Source organism: Cucurbita pepo, chromosome 2 (assembly GCF_057944985.1).
Source record: "Cucurbita pepo subsp. pepo isolate OVF chromosome 2, ASM5794498v1, whole genome shotgun sequence".
Taxonomy (NCBI): domain Eukaryota; kingdom Viridiplantae; phylum Streptophyta; class Magnoliopsida; order Cucurbitales; family Cucurbitaceae; genus Cucurbita; species Cucurbita pepo.
Window position 1 is genome coordinate 10,061,115 of NC_141799.1, and position 16,379 is coordinate 10,077,493.

Here is a 16,379-nt window from a genome sequence, read left to right on the forward strand (position 1 = left end):
AACCGCACTTTCTTCGGTTCTCTGGCAGCCTTTGTGAAACTAACTCGTTTCTGTTTTCCCATAACACAGCTCTCACAAAGACCCATATCAACAGATTTTAAGCCTTCTAAAGCTCCTTTCGCAGTCAGCATCTTCATTCCTTTGACGCTCATATGTCCAAGTCTATTGTGCCATAGACTTGAATTGGAAGCACTCTCAGTAGCAGCGGTCATGTTTATACACTCTGCAGTAGTGTATAAGGTTTCGGATTTTGTGCCACGTGCAACAACCATGGCGCTCTTCATAATCTTTCATGAACTCTTTCCAAACTCTGCTGTATAGCCTGTGCTATCCAACTGACCAATAGAGATCAGGTTCTTCTTGAGACCAGGAATGTATCTGACATCTTGTAATGTCCACTGATTTCCTGCTAGAGTTTGTATGGAGACATCTCCCTTCCCTTCAATCTCCAAAGTTTTGTTGTCAGCAAGATACACCTTCCCAAAATTTCCTGATTTGAAATTTCGAAACAATTCCTTGAAGACGAATGGAACGATGCACCTGAATCCAAAATCCAGGATTCAGCTGGGCTGTCCACACTAAGGATTAAAACGTCCTCAGTATCTTCTGTTGTATATATAGAATCATCATCTTTAGATTTATGATTCTGCTTCTTCTTCAGTTTTGTACAATCTATCCAAAAGTGTCCTTTTCCCCCACAGCTCCAACACGTTACGTTGGATTTGTTTGGAGATTTTCTCCGGTTCTTTGATTTTGATCGCCCATGTTTGTTTGAGCTTTTTGATTTACTTCTTCCCTTTCGATCAACACTGAGAGCATTGCCTGATGAATCTCCAGTTTCTCGTTTGTGAATACTTTCGCTGAGAACTACATCTCGAATTTCATCAAACTTCAGTTTATCAGATCCTCAGGAACTGCTGATTGCGGCAACAACAGTATCCCATGACTCGGGTAAGGATGACATCAAAATCAACGGTTTAATTTCATCTTCGAAATTAAATTCCACCGAACTCAGTTGACTTATGATCATATTGAATTCATTTATATTATCAGCAACAGATCCACCTTCAGACATCTGTAGATTGAACAATCTCCGCATCAAATACACCTTGTTCATAGCCGATGGTTTTTCATACATATTTGACAGCGCCTTCAATAGATCTGACGTTGTCTTCTCCTTGATAATGTTAAACGCCATGTTTTTGGATAGCGTCAACCAGATCAGCCCCAAGGCTTGTCGATCCTTGAGCTTCCACTATTTCGTGGTCAGGTATCCGGCTTCACCCCCAACAGAGGTTCGTGAAGATCTTTCTAGTACAGATAATCTTTAATTCGCATCTTCCAGAAACCGAAATCGGATCCATCGAACTTCTCAATTCCAATCTTTGAACTTTCCATCTTCACAGATCGTGGTGAATTTCGCCTAGCTCTGATACCAGTTGTTAGGATCGCACAACAACGCACACGCTCGATCTAGATAAACACAAAGAACAGGATAGAGAAAAGTGCAAGGAGAACTCTGGCTAAAAGGATTTTTTTTTTATTGATGATTTCAGGTATGTACAACAAGAGAGAGTACAGAGAATAGAAAGTACTTTTCAAAGCTCTACCAGACGGGATATATATATAGTTCAGTTTACTATATATAGTTTTACCATATTTAACCATCTACTATATATAGCTTTACTCGATTTAACCATCTACTATATATAGCTATTTACCCTATAGTAAAGTTGTATATAGTAAAGTTATATATAGTAAAGTTATATATAGTAAAGCTATATATGGTAAAGTTATATATAGTAAAGCTATATCCGGTAAAGCTGTATATGGTAAATAGCTATATACAGTAGATTGTTAAATCTGGTAAAGTATATATAGTAAACTGAACTATATATATATCCCGTCTGGTAGAGCTTTGAAAAGTACTTTCTATTCTCTGTACTCTCTCTTGTTGTACATACCTGGAGTCATCAATAAAAAAAAAAAAAAATCGTTTTAGCCAGAGTTCTCCTTGCAATTTTCTCTATCCCATTCTTCGTGTTCATCTAGATCAAGCGTGTGCATTGTTGTGCGATCCTAACATCGACGTACATAAGACCTTGTTCCATTGACTCTTCCATCTCTCCCACTATGTTTTGAAGAGTAGCTACAAACTTTTAGGGGGCTTCTGTTGTAAGGGTTCTCAATGCTTTCAATTGGTAGTGTTTCAACTTCTGTCATCTCATATTCAGCTAATGGATTCACCAAATTTAACGTGGAAGGCTTAAAGAGACGCTCTTTGTGAGCATTCAGACACTCGATAGATCCCTCTTACATATGAAGTAGAACGAGGATGTTAAGGATTATTGAGAGGAGTAGTCCCACATTGGCTAATTAAAGGGATGATCATGGATTTATAAGGAACACCATCTCCATTGGTGTGAGACTTGCTCGGGAAATAAAAAACAAAGTCATGAGAGCTTATGTTCAAAGTGGACAATGTCAATAGAATTCTAATTGTAGATTTAACCTCGATGAATAGGATCAAACAAATAGCAACTTGCATGAGACATATATATGATGTTATGTTATGTATCTTATGATTACTTTCATGTTGTATGATGTATGATGTCTCTATATATACATTATGCCATGCACACTATATTAGCATATTCTCTTCAGGCTTATGAAATATTGTTTAGCCATGTATGCTATTCATGAAAGTTATGTTTATGAAATAACGAAGGTATGACCTCACATCATACGTATATTTCATGGTTTAAAGATATGGGGACCTCATGCATGCATACAGTACAATATTGTTTACACCATGATATTACACACGCTCTTTTTTCTTTGCAACTTTTTCGGTAGCACGAGTGTGCGCTAGTCAAAAACCTAGTCCAGGTGTACGTATATGAGTCTACCTTGGGGTCCATGTGCACCTATGTATACTGTGTGTAGAGAAGTAATACATATCCAATCAGCCTGAACTAGAAACTGAGATCAAGGTTATGATGATACTGAAACGATAAGTTCCAACATGATTGCATGTGGTTGCATTTTTTTTATTCCAATAGTAAGGTTACATACAAGTATTTTTAAATACTCAAACCTTTTAACCCAATAGAAATCACTCATGTCAAGTAAGGGTAAAGTAACTCAAGTAAGTCACTCATGTAAAGTCTAAAGGATCTAAGGAAAAGAATTAAGGATTTCAAGCAAGAATAAGGGTCCTAAGCCAGCAACGTCAATAATTATAGGGCCAATAACACCTTTGAAAAATTATTTGAAAGGAAAAAATAAGCATAAAAAGCAAAAATGCAGTTTTTCTAATATTTAATTTCTTATCGAGAACGAATTTCAAGGTGCAAGACGGTAAAAATGACGTGGAAAGAGTGAAGAATTTATAGAAAACTTTTAGATTTTTTAGAAAAATAATAATAAAATATTTGGAAAATGGCAAATTACGTGACAGTGAGCGGCGATCAGAAGATCCTTCATATCTTCGTTTCCAACTGTTGGATCTTTACAAAATTTGAGTACGTTCTAGAGGAGACACACCTCATCACATCTAATGACTAGATTCAAATTGAAAATTGGTTGCTCATTGATTAGATACGATATTTCCGACGGAAAATTCAAAAGCTCAAACTCAAAATTACGATAATTCTTGAGGTTTCAGAAGGGAGAGCTTTGGTTTGGAACAAGAATCAAGCTAAGTTTAGCTCTCAATCGCAAGTTATAGCTGCTGAGTTTTTGGGTTTTCTACTTTCGGGTTTCTTCCAAATTCGAGAGCAATTGTCTATCATTTCCCTCTAAACTTGTTCTTACACCTTCTAAATAAGATTACCCACAAGTTTTATGAATGAATCGAGTGTTGAAAGAGCCTCAAATAAATTTGCTCTATTGTGGCCGTCAATAAAGAAGAAGCTTGAAAGCTTGAAATTCCTATACAAGGCTACACGAGAATTCAGCAAGTAAGGCCAATCTCATTTAGTTTTTGCACATTCAAGGATCATTTCTGTAACGCCCCTAATTTTCTCCACCCTAATTAGCGACGTTACCTTATACTCGTCAAAACAACAGGACAAGAGTTCACATGGAACAGCCTCGGTAACGAAAATGCATTCATCAATTTAAGCAGTTCATATCTAGGAAAACAATTGCGACAACCTAGCCTAGAAGTAATCAACAGAGACTAGAGAAAACAATTCGCAAAACTAAGAACCCAAGAGAATCCAACAGGCGCTACGACACAACAAACCCTCCTCAAGATTTCCATGGCCCTTCGCCTCATCCACCGTCATCCGTACATGGGAGCCTTGCCCTTTCCTGAAAAATATTGGTAGCACGTGGCTTGAGTATTATATAAAATACCCAGTAAGTCGCCCCACTGTTGGGGTTAAGTATATATTCATACATTCGGATACAAGCAGTCGCACACAATACATGCAAGCAGTCGCACACAATACACGTACATGACGCACGCAACACACATACATGTCACAGAGAATACCCATACATGTCGCACATCATTACCATACATGCCGCACAATGTTAGAAGAACGCAGCTGAGAGAGAGGTTTGTCTTCCATTCCTTCCCATGGCCTTAGGCCCTTGCCTTGTCCGGGCGGGGGTGGATGCATGGTAATTTCCCACACATGGCCCACGTGTGTGACTGTGGGCCCACCAGGCGAGCTCGCAAGCGAACTCCCTGGGCCTGGCTTGGTCGGGTATGTATGACATACAATACCGGACGCCACGGACAAAGGAGGGCCTGCATGATATCGTGGCGAACACAATATCGAATATACGCATCCATACCATCAGTAGCATAACGGGGGAGTGCCCCAACCATAGCGTGCTTGAGGTTCTTAAGGTTTACCTCCATGGCATTACACATACGACGCTCCATCCCCTCGCCGCATTACGTAGCATAACCGGGTCCACATTAGGCAAGCATAACATAGCATAACCGGGTCCACATTGAGCAAGCATGTCCTAGCATACTAGTCATCTTATTCATGGCATGTGGGGTTCTCATTACAATCATAACATGTCAATCAAGCTCATCATACATACAGGGCGACAAAACGCGTCACAACATCATATTCATAAACATGGCATACATAGCAATTCACTGCAAGAATCACATACATAAACAAAGCATGCATAGCATTTCACGGCAAGAAACATCTAACCTAGCATACAGCAACAACATATGGTGCATGCAAGGGCCACAGGGCACGCACCAACATACATACAAAACTAACGCCAACAGTAAGGTTACTTACCTCCTTGGCCTTGGCCGAAGTCACCCACAATGCTAACTCCGGCGCCTAACTACCTCCTATAAGATAACATGATACACTTAGAGCCATTTCCCAACTAGCTCTTATGCCTAGCTACCAAGGTACGTCCCTATCACAATCTATTTTATCGCAATGGAGTTATACTGACCTCAGATGGCTGAAACAAGGGTGGGAATGACTCCAGAAGGGTCAAAAACCTAGAAACCGGTATGCTATTCGGATGTCGAGCCGCCGAGCCACGCCGCCAAGCCGCACAGCCGAGTCGACCTGGCCGAGCCGACCTGGTCGAGCCGCTGGTGGAGCCGAAACCGATGGGCTTCGAAGAACCCTAACGGCGCAGGGTTTTTTTTGGGCGCACCTCTGGTTTGGACCGAAAAGGAACGAGGCCCAATGGTGGGCCTGAGCGCGGCCTGCGAGGTGTGGGCTGCACGCCAGCCGAGACGAACCGCAGAATGCCGAGGGTCGACCCGCGCCCGCCGCTTCGTCTTCCTCGCCCGAACGCCTCAATAGCCCTAATCGTGGGCTTGGCTGCTGTCACCTGTGGAAGCGTCGTCGTTCATCCATCTCCGGTGGCGCGTCTGTCCCTCCCTGCCCGACGTACACTAGCGCCTGCTCCTACCTAAAGCTCACGGCGTTATTGAACCCGATCTGAAGTCTCGCGACGTTTTCGATCCCTCACCTAAACCCTTCGGCTCCTCCTTCACAGGTATGACAATCACTCAAAAAGGAAAAGACGGCTACTAAGGTACCTAGGGTTTAATACTCATTAATACGCCTTGGCTAGCAAGGCATGCCTCACTGGAAAGCCCATGATTTCCGGCGAGATTTAAGGAGTTTGTTTTTTTTTTTTTTTTTTGTTTTTTGCCTTTTTGAAACCCCTACCGTTACAATTTCTGTAGAAGACTAGGGAGAGAATTGTAACGATTCGAATTTCTGAAGAAAAAAAAATTAAATAATTAAATGGTCTCACGAAATCTCCCTATTCAGCGAGACATTTATTGCCTAATAGAAACATTCCTATTTCTCTAAGTTTCTTATTCTAAAACCCTATAATACCTAATCAGTCGTTCCCTTCCCTCAAAATTAGATTGTTGCGTCTGTGAGAGAAAACATACGGGTTTTGAAGAGAAAAATCGTGAGATGTACGCCAGGCTTTAAGTTTTTCGTGAGGATTTTTGGGTAGAAGGAGAGTAACATCGTGGGCGTTGCACAATGAGGAGTGGTAGACAAAACGACAGCAAGGATGGGCGTAAGCATCGAAGGCTTGTCATAATCGAAAAAGGAAAAATCGCGTCTAGGGTTTTTGTGTCTTTCAAGTAAGGAAGAAGAGGGATTGGATTGGGTCGGGTTTCGGCATCTGTGTACCCACAGGCTCGCACCACCCAAATCATGCGTCAGCCGCGGCTCCTCTCAGCTCGGCTTGGCGTGTACGTCAGCTTGGCTGCCAATTCCTGCGGCTTAGCTTAGCGGCTTAGTTGGTAGGCTCGACGGCTCAACGACTCGACTTATCGGCTCGATATCTTTATATCATATCGTTTCCTAGGTTTTCAGCCCTTCTGAAGCCGTTTCTGCCCTTATTTTTGCATTCTGAGTTTATGGTCCTTAATAGTCAAAATAGAGTGTGTGAGGGTTAGCTAGAATACGTTATGAAAGGTTCCTAAGTATATTATGTGGATCTTATAGGACGTAGTGCCGTTGGAATTAGCTTGTTGTGAGTAACTTCGGCCAAGGCCATAGAGGTAAGTGGCCTTACTGTTGGAGTTAACTCATTCAGTGTTGTATGATGGTGCGTGCCTGTCTTATGACCCCTACATGCACCATATTTTATGTGATATGACTATGTGATGTATGGATTATGTTGACTGTTGACGTTATGAAAAGTTATGGTTGATCTACTAGTAGTATATGTCATGAAAGTGATGAATGTTGCCATGTGTACACGTTGCATGATGGAATTACATTATGAAATGCGTATGGAATTGGAACATATTTTTATGTTATGTATTATGTCATATAATGTAAGTTATGTAATATGCCACATAATGTAAGTTATGTAATATGCCATGTAATGTAAGTTAAGGGACCTCATGAATATATGTATATCACTTGCATCGGGATACTTCTCCTTTTTGTCACGAAAGAATGAAATACGATATTTATGTTTGTCATGATATCATGCGGGCCCTTTTCTGTTCTGTGGTGTCCGGTGACCTGTAATATGTTGTGCCCGACCAAGCCAAGCCCAGGAGGTATGTATATAAGCCCGCCTGGTGGGTGCATGTGTGCGTACATGGGCTGTGTGTGGAGAAGTACCACACATCCAACCCTACCCAGAATAGGAAAGCACCCAAGACCATGTAAAGTTTACGAAAGTTAGGTCCCGCTCATATGTTGCATGTGTTTGCATATCTAACCCCAATAGTGAGGTGACTTACTGAGTATTTCATAAAATACTCAAGCCACGTGCTACCTACATTTTTCAAGTAAAGAAAAAACGGCAATGTATGACTGACGGTGGAGCTGAGGTTACCATGGAAGTTAAGGAGAGGGCATGGTTAGCAGATTATGTTATTATTTGGATTTTTAAGTTAGGATGTTAAACATTTATTTCATTTAAACTTTTGAATTCAGTTATTGAATGTTTCGTTTTGGAGCTAGGTTTAGTTGGATTTTGAACCTTTATGAAAGACGGTGTTGTTTTCCAAAGTTATTTATGATGAGCTTCCACTTAATGAGTTATGTATGTATGGGTGACGTCACTAATTAGGATAAAAAAATTAGGGGCGTTACAAGAATTAACCCCAAGAACATGTGTAATCGGAAAACTTTAGTTTCGGGATCAAATTGGGGGTAAAGATCGAATTCCAATCTATAGTCCATTTTTTAAAATTGAGTATCCTTTAATTTGAGAGGATTAAGATGAGTAGATTTGATGAAGAAATCGAGGGCTAACACATCCTAGATCAAGTTGTCCTAGAAGTCGAACATCTGTGTTTTCAGGTAAGTTACAGACCAAGGATAATTTCTCCAAATAAGGCCACACACTCCAAGACGTTACTCTAAAAAATTTCTATAGGTAGAGGGAAAGATAAGGAAGAGGTTCCATGTAGAAATCAAATCCCAAAAACTTTTAGAATCGGCTGCCCAATAGAAAACTTATGCTTTGAGCTTCGACGAGGAAAATGTTTTCTGACGTACTTTAGAGGCAAATAACTTACGCTATTATCTACGAGAAGGTATGAAATCAATCCATACCTCTTTCCTATAACACAATATTTAATGATCAATGGACAATAACTATAGCTTGTTTCATAGGTAGAGGAAATGCTTTAGCAAAAATATATGCTACCCCATCAACTAATCATTGTTTGCAGAAGTTTTCACACGATTTGATCATAAAATTTAGAGATTTTATTAAATTGCCTACAAAGGGTCGAACTGTTTCTAGTGATCGAAGTAATCCATTATCAACTACGAGAATGGTTAAAATTTCTTGTCTTCTTTAGCCTAAGATATGAATAATTATCCCAAACTCTTAAATGTAAATGTAGCTATAAAAGAGAGATTTCCATCCATAAAACTTTATGGATATTTTGGTTTAGTACCATACTATTTTCTTCATTACATTAATTTGATAACATATTATTCCATAATTTACATCAATAATATAATATTTTTAGTATTATTATTACTTTGGCACATCATTAGTTCTTTGTTTAAGTTTCCTTGTTGATGTTGCTGCCAACAAGTTGTCTTCCAATAAACAAATTTGTGTAGGGTTTCTTATTGCTCTCGTCATCGACAACGAGCGTTAAACTCTGGTGGTGGAAGCTTTGGATCATGTCTATTATTAGCTCTTGGTTCAGAATAGTCATTTATCACAGCCATTGTTGCTTGTTCTTCTGAAACTTTAATTATGACATGAGATGTTTTTAGTTTATATAGAACGAAGGACTTAAAAATCGTATCCTATTAAAAGCGCACAAGCTACATGAATCTAAATTATTTGAATTGGTAATGATTTGTGTACCTAGATGAGGCACAATTCGAGCTGAGCTGATGAGGGTGAACGAGAGCAAAAGGAAGAGGCAAAGACGAGCTTTAAACTCCATGTTATTCCTTTGTGTTCTTGTGGAATGAGATCCAAACATATATACATATATAAATTATAGAGAAGGAAAGAAGTTTTTTTTTCATTTAGTTGAAACCACTTAATGGAATGAAAGGACTAGCCAAAATAGATGGAAATGTTCGGTTTTAAAGTCAGAAAAGGTAAAAAATCTGTATGGGAAAACTTGTAAAGCTAATGCCTAAATTTATTCATATGTTAGTTGATAGTAAATGATTAGAGATCGTTGGTATCAAATATAGAAACATAAATTATGTATTTTTTTAAGGCAAATATTCAAATATTTAATTTTTAAGATAAATGTATTGTCTTTCTAACTACTCAAGTAATATATGTTACCGTTAGAAAACTATTACACAATTGACTTTGTTAATAAGAGATGATAATTGTGAATATCATACCTCATATGTTGCTACGACCTAATTTTTGAGTTATTTGAATTACGGATCGTGATGTGGACTAACGTGAAGGAGATATAGATAAAAATATGGTAACATTTCTCGTTTTAAAAAAAACAATAGGACTTAAGACATTTAAAAACAAACAACATACAAAAGTAAACATACACATGCATGTATACATATATTATCATAAATAAGAGTTTGAGTTCAAATTATAAAAGAGAGAGATGATATATATGAACACGACCCATTAAAAAATTCACAAAATCAAAAGAGATTGCTGATCTAGATGGTGTCCTTGACCTACGTGTAACAACCCAAAAAAAATATGTGAAAATTTATTTTTACCTCTCCACCCCTAAAATCTGAGGGCTCCTCTACCCCCAAATCTCTCTACTTTAATTAATCCTCTCCGTTTCTCCATAATCATCTTCATATTTATCCTAGGTAAGATCCGATTTTTTAACTCTACTTAGTATGGACCATCCGGATATAGTAGGTTATATAATGGTAAAATGGTAAAAAAAACAATTTTCATTTTTGAAATACAAGACATAAAACAAATAAAGCAATTAAAAGAAGTTAAATACATACATTTGCACCTGCCCAAAGATTAATTATAGTTGGAAGGGGATACAACAGACATATACAAAACTCAAAAGACTTAGGTCAATAAGGTCCCCTCCATAGCCATATGACCCAACACGCCACCACAATGACTAGTGGTTTATTGCTCACCTGAAAACATGAAATGTAGCAAAAGTACTCCATATGCAATTTACTTCTAAGCTCTCGTCAAACCTATTCTTGTCTATGGCTCATATTACCCCTAGAATTAGCCAAACTGGGGTTCAATATTTGTATTTGTATTGACCTTTTTAGGTTTCTACATACCAAAACCCTATGCATACCTCCTCTAAGGAATACTCTAACCCTGTCGGGTTCATAACTGAAAGCCTAGGGTAAGTTTAGTAAGTATGAAGGAGCCCTTTTGGTCTAATGTAATATACATCACCCTGGACTATCTACTAAGCTCATACCGGAGGATTTTCTCTAGTGATGCTGGGTTTTAACTACCTGTTTCATCACATTTTTAGGAAGAAATAGTCACTGAATTGCCACATTACCTTTCCGGGTGGAGATAGTAACTGACTTGTTTACACCCCCTCTTGCGCTAGAACAATAAATTCCCTTTTGTGTCACCCTTCGGAGCGGAGACAATAACTAACCTAGCTCCCTCATTAGGCACAACTAAAACTATCTCAATAACTTACCCTCTATGGCTCCTGTAACTCACTAAGGGTGACAACTCGACTATAGATACCACATAGACCCTAACCCCTCTTAACTAGTACACAAATAAGGGTTTCAGCATAATCGTCTCTATAAGGTACATGATCAACCCAAAGGAGACAGCAGAACCTGTTACTGGGTTCTAGTACCTTAGTAATGTAAAAAAGCGGTTCATAATTTATAACCAGCATAATAGATACTCTAGGACACATACCAATCGTCGAAAGCATAATTGGGCGTAAGCGAGTTTTTAAACCCTCTTGCAAGCATCTAAAGACAACCATAACTAACATCATTTTTAACATATTCAATAGAGGGAATAAAAGCAACCTAGGCATGCTGGAAAACTCATAAACATGTTAAGAATATTAGAGTTGTCAAACATGTAAAGCTGTAAACTATGCTAAACGGTAAACCATACAGATTTTTAGGTTTAACTATTATGATACTAGGTAGAATCCTAGATATGATTTATAATCATATGCCGCTGGTCCTAATCGACACCTACAAGTACTATTTGATGATTGTTCTATATGGCTACTTACTTGTTTGGGTGTGTTCGGGTGCTAGGTTCACAATCTTCCTGCAGCTGCTTTTCTTCCAAATCTCTATGGTAGGATGCAAATCGTGTCTAGTTTATGGAACAACAAACAATCTAATGAGAACATGTGTAAACAGGTGTGAAACCGTATGAACAGTGAGTAAAGGTCATCAAATTCAATGTTTACCTCTTAACCTATATTGGGGATCACTTTTGACTACCTTTGTATAGCTATTTCTTCCTCAAATTTCTTAGGTAGGTTTCAATTTGAGTCTATTTTATGTAACCTCAAAAATTATTATGAAAATCGATCTAAAAATAGGTGAACCACATCATCATCCCTAATCTTAAGACTCTGCAATAGGCAGTCCACTTTTCTTCCTTTTTAAAATCATTTATTCTTCGAGTGATTCATCGAATATTTTTATTCGAGCTCTTTACAAAATTTATAGTCATTCATATCACAGTTCATTTAAGACATATTTCACTTAAATTGATTCACAATAGAGCGCGTTATAAGAGGTCAAAGTAGGGTACTTGACGTTGTACTTATCCAAAATTCTAAGTTGTTTCTAGCTCTTGGTTTACCTAATTTGGAGCTTATATTCCCTCGATTTCTTCAGCAAAATTATTCTATATTATCCCAGGAAGATGATGGTATGAAACCCATGTCACAACTTGTACAATAGAGGTCAAATTTTAAAATCAAAATTCTAAAGTTTTAAACTCGAAAACTTACCGATAGTCAACTTATAGGTTTTTTTTGCTTCCAACCTTCGTTTCCTTCATCAAATATGTTTTTTCTTCCTTGCCATAAAGCTATACAAACAAGTCTTAAAGGATAAACTTAAACGTGGGGAAATTTTTTTTTATTTTAATAAACTTTGGTACATGAAAGCTAATTCTTAATAAATAAAAAAAAAAAATGAGAAATTGAGAAATTGAGAGCCATTGTTTGGTTGTTTTTCTTCGAGCACCATGAAAAACATCCTATTTGAGCTCTAAAAATTTTTGGTACATGAAAGATATGCTAATTTTAACTCAACAAAAAATAACCAATTTCAAGAAATTCTGACTGACAAGCTCCAATGGCTTTTTATGTTTTACTTTTTTTCACAAAGATGGGAGAGCTCCTTCCTATTAATCTACGGAGATCAAATTCAAACTTAGAGGTTGTTTATTTTTAGATAATTTGTATAGGCATACCTAAAAAGTCTAAATTGATTATTCACAATTTTGTGATTTAAAAAAAAAAAAAAAATACCGAAGTAGGGATGAAATTGAGGTTGGCCTCTTATAAATTAATCTTCAAGCTCAATTCAAATGATACCATGAAAGACTCCCATGAAGTTGAGGTTGTCCTCTTTCCAATGGTACCAATCTTGAAGATCAATTCTAAGTATGGAGAGTACATAAGATTCAAAGTTTTAGCCAAGAAAAGGAATTAAGAATTTCAAAGAATAAAGGTTCTAAGCTAGTAACATCAATATGATAGGGGCATAAGACCTTTGAAAAAGAATTTGAAAGGTTAAAATAAGCATAAGAAACAAAAATGTCGTTTTTCTAATTTTAAGAAACTTCCTGAATTTTTAATTTGTTATGGAGAAAGGAATTTCAAGGTACTCAAAGAAAGTAAAAATGACTAGCGAACGAGCGAATGAGTTTATAGAAAAAATTCGATTTTTCAAAAAAAGTAATATACCATAAGTTAAACTGAAAGTATTTCGTGATGATTGAATTGATTTGTAGTGTATGTAAATACTAGTGTGAATGCTATGTTCGGGGATAATTTTGAGGACCTTTCTATAGCTATTTCTTTCTCAAATCTCTTAGGTAGGTTGGAAATTGAGTCTATTTTCTAGAACATCAAAAATAATTATGAGAATCAATCTAAAAATAGGTGAACTAGTCTAAATAGTACATACAGGTTAAGAACACAAAATTAAGATGAGGTGGCTGTGATAAGGAGTCAACCCAAAAAAAAACTCTCCTACAATGATAGTGAATCAACCCAAGGGAAAATTGTGATACCAAATGATAAGGAATCACTGCAAGGAAGTCAAATTTAGATTATGTTGTTGATCGAATGTCTCAAGGTAAGAAAACTTGTTTGAGATTTGAGTCACTCCCCTTGCAAGTCAAAGTTAGATTATGTTGTTGATCGATTGCCTCAAGGTAAGAAAACTTGTTTGAGATTCGAGTCACTCCCCAAACATTATTGATCATGTCAAGCTTGAATGATTCTACATGCGACCTAAACTACGTGGAATTGCAAAGAAACTTGACTATTGTGTAAAGGAAAGCACAAATCCTCTTTTTTTTTTTTTTACTGCATTTTTTCCAAGTTTCGAGATAACTTACATGTCTTTATTTAGCTTCAAAATGAAACCCTTGACTTGTCACGAGACATTTGAAGAGTTTGTAACCTCCTACTTTATTACCACAACTAGCGACTATGGAGATGTAATCTAAAAATAAATAAAAAGTCTTAATACATAAAATACATTAATCAAACACCATAAATCTAGTTTTCAATTATCCATCATAAATTTGTAACCATCTAAGAATAAATGAAGCCTCACTTGGAGTATCTTGAATATTTTTTTTACATAAATGAAGCTTTATTATTCTTAATATGACATTAATATTGCTGTCTCATAGACTGCCACATCATTGTCCCTAACCTTAAAACGTTGAACTAGGGCAGACTGCGTGATTTTTTTCCTTTGAAAATTGTTTGCTTTCCAACGATTCAACGAATATTTCTACTCGAGTTCTTCACAAAATTTATATTCCTACATATCACAGTTCATTTAAGATAAATTCCACTTAAATTGATTCATAATCGAGCAAGTTATAAGGGGTAAACTAGGGTACTCGACGTGATACTTATCCAAAATTGTGTAAGTTGTTTCTTGCTCCTAATTGATTTAGAGCTCATGTCCTCTCAATTCCTTAAGCAAAATAGTTTATATTTTTATAATACAATTGCAAAATTATAGTTAAAAAAAAAAAAAAAAAAAAACAGTTTTTGGAATTGTAGGCAAATAAATTTGTAAAGGATGCAATCATAAAAGAATTCATTAAAATATTATTTGAGGAGAAAATAACAATTGAAATGAACTAGAAAACGACACAACAATACATAAAATTATACAAATGAATGATTTACACATTGGCCGTAGGTCTATTGGGATGCATAGTGATAGTTTGGCGTTCGGTTTCAAAGACAAAACATTCTCATGAATCTGCTCGGTGTAATCTTTGGCCTTTCTATCAATATTCGGTTCTACAACCCAATAGCTGCCTTCGTCCTCTTCGATTGGCCACACCTTACCGCCCGTTTCTAAATTTGAGAAGGCTAAAGATATTGAAGAAAGAGTGAGGTTTTGTGTGTCTGGTTTTTCATTCCACAATGGAATAAGAAGTAATAGAATTGTGAGGGTTAGGGTTTGGAGTGGGAAGTTGAGAATCCTATTTAATTTATAGCACAAGAGAAAGGCCCTAAGAATCTCGAGGATGAAACATAAAAGTTTGTTTGTGGGGCAATTATTTATACTTTGGGGGACAACACTTTTTACTTCCTCCACTGCTTTCTTCCATTGTTGACCAAACAGGGAATCTTTTCCTAAGACTTAGAATAATTCTATCGTACCTTTTGCACATGGGCGTAGTCATAAGTTTTTTATCAAGTAGAACAAAAGTTTATTTTCTAATTCCTTTTATTTATACTCATTTACAACAACAACAATGTGTTTGCTGTGATCTCGTACCAGAAGTTACGGTTATGCTTTTTCAAGGAGGGTTACCTATGATCCCATGCCCATTCCAAATCTATTTTATTTGTTTTCGTTGGATTTTTACCTTTTTTGTTATGTCAAAAATTATGTCTACACGTGTCAAGGCTAAAATGTTTTAAAATGTACTATGGGGGATATGACGGTAATTTCCTCCTACTTGAGTTATACGCTATCAAAACTATGATGGTTGCTTATTTGGAAATCAATTACTTTCTTAAAATCGATTACTTTCTTGAGTATACACATCGGTCAAGCCAATGATATGATATGTTAATGTTATGACACATGTTATGATGTATTGTGCTGATGATATGATATATGTTATGGTGTAACACGTTTGGCGATATAATACATGTTGTGACATGTTTTATGATATGATACGTGCATGACATAATGTGATATGTTGAAGGACATGTTATGTGCATGATATGACATAATATGATGTATGATATGAATGATACGGTATTCAACCCTGATACATATCTTAAAGGTTATGTTGAAAAATGATATGATACGAAGGAAAATGGAAGGGGTTGTTTTACATGATTTAATGAATGAATGTTGGGACCTCATGCATCATTGTATGTTATATGCATAGGGGAATCTCCCCTTTTACGATGGTACGAACGCCTACGTTATGAGGCAGGAAAACTATCATTATGTTTATTATAATGTTGCGACGTGTGGGGCCATGTGTAGAATAGTAAATACAAAACCAATCACCTGCTTAGGATAGTCGCCCAAAGGAATATAGATTTAGTTGATAGGTTTTATTCATGATTACATGTGTTTGCATCTAACATCAATAGTGGGGTCACTTAAAAGAGTATTCTTAAAATACTAACCCACATGCTACTTCTATTTCAAGTAAAGGCAAGTCACCCGTGTTCGGTTGACGATGACATCGCAATTTGAGAA

The 16,379-nt window shown here is 36.9% G+C and overlaps 1 long non-coding RNA gene across 1 annotated transcript; it reads right to left on the bottom strand.

Moving 5' to 3' along the window:
* Positions 1–4,079: 4,079 nt before the first annotated feature.
* On the bottom strand, positions 4,080–7,276 carry LOC147793612 (uncharacterized). Its single transcript, XR_015419766.1, has 3 exons — positions 5,446–7,276; positions 5,280–5,335; positions 4,080–4,317 (listed from the first exon to the last, which is right to left on the bottom strand). It is a non-coding gene; the product is annotated as an uncharacterized LOC147793612 (long non-coding RNA).
* Positions 7,277–16,379: the final 9,103 nt, after the last annotated feature.